The following is a 3407-nucleotide window of genomic DNA, read 5'->3' as shown; positions in this document are numbered from 1 at the left end:
GGAAAGCAAGAATGATCAAGGAGAAGGACGTCGGAAGAAGACATGCTTCAGTCTCTACCCGAACTATGTTCAGCTAGACACTCGGGGGCTACTGACGTGGGCATTACCCTTCGGGTAACCGATGTTGCACTACCCTATACGGTCCAGCTGGCGGCCCATGAAGGTACTCGATGGCAAGATGGGCCACTAGGACGGTGCGGCGGAAGGTTCCTTGAAGTACAAGACACGGAAGGAGCCGAACAAGGAAAGTTTAGAGATAGATCTACTGTAAACCTAGTCGTACTCGATTAGGTCTCTCGAGACCTGGCCTCCTATATAAAGGCCAGGAGAGGGGCTATCGAGGGACACAATCAATCTTAGCGATCTTAGCCTACAGAAGCTTAGACCTAGGTTACCCTAGTACTTAGCCATCTCGACGAGATCTCAACCGAACTATTCGGCACCCCATTGTAACCTATTATCATCATAATCAAGAACAGACAGGCAGGACGTAAGGGTTTTACCTCATCGAGGGCCCCGAACCTGGGTAAATTGCTCTCCCCGCTTGTCTGTGAAACCGATGTCTCGTGTCAGCTTGCAGGATTCCATCAACCCTAAGCCCCTATCGGAGGACATTGCCGAGGAGCACCCTCGACAATGATCATTTAGTTTTTGACTTGTAATATCACTTTATGCTTTGATTGATAACATTTTGTTGCTATGCATGATTATGGCCATTATTGCTCTCTTAGTTGATCGCTCCCAGTCTTTTGCTAGCCTCCGCTTGTACTGAGTATGAACTCTACTCGTGCATCCAACCACCAATAAAAAAAGTTTCCAATTGTGTCCACCATATCTACCTAGTAGCATTATTTCTATTCTAAGTATGCTCATCATGTTTTTATTTATCTTCCAGATGAAATTTTGGCATGAGAAAATTAGTCAGTAAAGCTCTCACGAACTTGATGACACATTTACTTTCTTGCACTTAATAAACTTGACCATTGTGCCTATCTTATGAAGTTTAATGTTCAAATTGCGAGTTGGGAGTTAATATAACCATGCTTTCATGGGGAACACTTTCGACATTGCACTTATATTTAGTTGATGTCATGTTCTTTTGTTTATGGATGCCTAGCGGTGCGAAATAAAATGGAAACTTGTAAGTCCATGAAGTTTGTATATGAGTTAGGGAAACGCCTGGGCCGCTAATCTAAGCCATGCGTCATTCGTGGTGGAAATTTACAGCTAAGCCATAGTGAGCATTCTATGAAGCATTTGCAATAAAAAGCTATAGCCATAGTAAATAAAAAAATTGCTCAGATCCTCACTGTCTGTTTGTCTTGTCATTTTGACATGCGATTGATCTTACAAGAGTACCTTCGTATCATCGGGCAAGAGGTACCCTGTTGGCGGTTCTCAATTATACATGTATACTTACAATGACAAGAACTTATTTGGGACCTAAGTTGAGTAGCATGAGGTTTAGGTACTCGCATTCAAGGGGCATGCGATTTTCAACTTGTGATTTGCAAGCATATAGCTCATTTTTTACTCACATTAACTTTAACCATTCAAGATGCTTATGATAGGGGCAATGAGAACTCAAAGCTAATAAGTACCATACTTTTTGGAAGGTTTATAAAACTTATTTATCTTGCTTACTCTGCAAAGAGTCTCTCTTACTTTTATGTTGAGTCTTCATCTTCTACTTTATGCACCGATTAAGAGAGAATAGTTGCCATTCTTAGTGCAATGTGCATAGTACCAAAATTATTATTGATTGATTCATGATTGTGCTATTGCTTGCTCTCAAATTACTTGTATCTAGTCACCCTCTGAACTTTGAAGGTGTCCTTGCATTTATGTTTACTCTATGCCCATTAACAAACATTTGCTCTCAATGCACTATTATTCATGATCCTTGTTTGAGTTACTCTTCATGTTATAATATAGTTGCTAAGTTCTATTGAATCATATCTATTATGCCTATGTTAGAGCACTTAGATCCCAGCTCACAATGCTTTACATGCTTGATCAAGATTGTGTTGGTTGCATGTCACTTCAAAAATTATCTTTGTTATCACTTACCTACTCGAGGACGAGCAGGAGTTAAGCTTGGGGATGCTTGATATGTCTCAAACGTATCTATAATTTTTGATGCTCCATGCTTGTTTTACACCAATTCATATATGTTTTTCTTACATTTCGTTGCACTTTTACATGATTTCTGGCACTAACCTATTAACAAGATGCCACAGTGCCAGTTCCTATTTTCTGCTGTTTTTGTATTTCAGAAAAGTTGTATAGGAAATATTCTCGAAATTGGACGAAACAAAAGACAAAGTCAATATTTAAACGAAACAAAGACAAAGTCCGAAGGGGGGTCGAAGAGGCGCAGCAGGGCGCCCAAACCACCCCTAGGCGCGTCCTGGACCTAGCCCGCGCCTAGGGTAGGTGTGGGGCCACCAGGCACCCCACCGACCTAAATCCTCCGCCTATTTATACATCTTGTCGGGAAAACCCTGAATATACAAGCCTCCGTCCACGAAAAGTTTCGTAGCTCCGCTGCAGTCGTCGACAAGATCCGGGGGACAAAAGTCTCTATTCTGGCACGCTGCCGGGACGGGGAATTGCCCCCAGAGGCATCTCCATCGACTCCACTGCCCTCTCCATCGCCGTTGATGACTCCCATGATGAGGAGTGAGTAGTTCTCCCCCGGGGCTGAGGGCTCTACCGGTAGCTATGTGGTTTATCTCTCTCTCCCATGGTGTGATCTTTATGTGGCCATGAGCTTTGTAATCTAGATGTCGTTATGCTATTCAAGTGGATTTTACTTATGTGATCTCCGGAGACTCCTTGTCCCACGTGTGTAAAGGTGACGGTGTGTGCCGTGTGGGTCTCTTAGGCTATATTTCACAGAATACTTGTTCACTGAATTATGATTTGAGTTAGATGTCTCTAGAAATTGTGGTGTGTTAGTACCTCCTATGAATGCTCAAAGTGACGGGGTGGGGTGTTCATTAGTACTTGGGAATATATCTTTAAGGTTTGCTTTTGCAGCTCTACGCGGTGAATTGTTCGTTATCCAACCGGAGAGTGGTTTAGAGTAACATAGTGAAGTGCTTATATTTATATTCCTGTATGATAACATTGTTGAGAGTGTCCAGTTGTCCACTAGTGAAAGTATGATCCTTAGGCCTTGTTTCCAAACATCAAATCACCGTTTATTTACTGTTTTACTGCATGTTTACTTGTTGCCATATTTATTTCACATTGTTATTACAACTCATATTCATCCATATCACTTGAATTTTACTATCTCTTCGCCGAACTAGTGCACCTATATATCTGACAAGTGTATTGGGTGTGTTGGAGACACAGGAGACTTCTTGTATCTTAATTGCAGGATTGCTTGAGAGGGATAT

The sequence above is a fragment of the Lolium perenne genome, chromosome 3 (assembly GCF_019359855.2).
Source record: "Lolium perenne isolate Kyuss_39 chromosome 3, Kyuss_2.0, whole genome shotgun sequence".
Taxonomy (NCBI): Eukaryota; Viridiplantae; Streptophyta; class Magnoliopsida; order Poales; family Poaceae; genus Lolium; species Lolium perenne.
Note: the sequence above shows the minus strand (reverse complement) of the source record.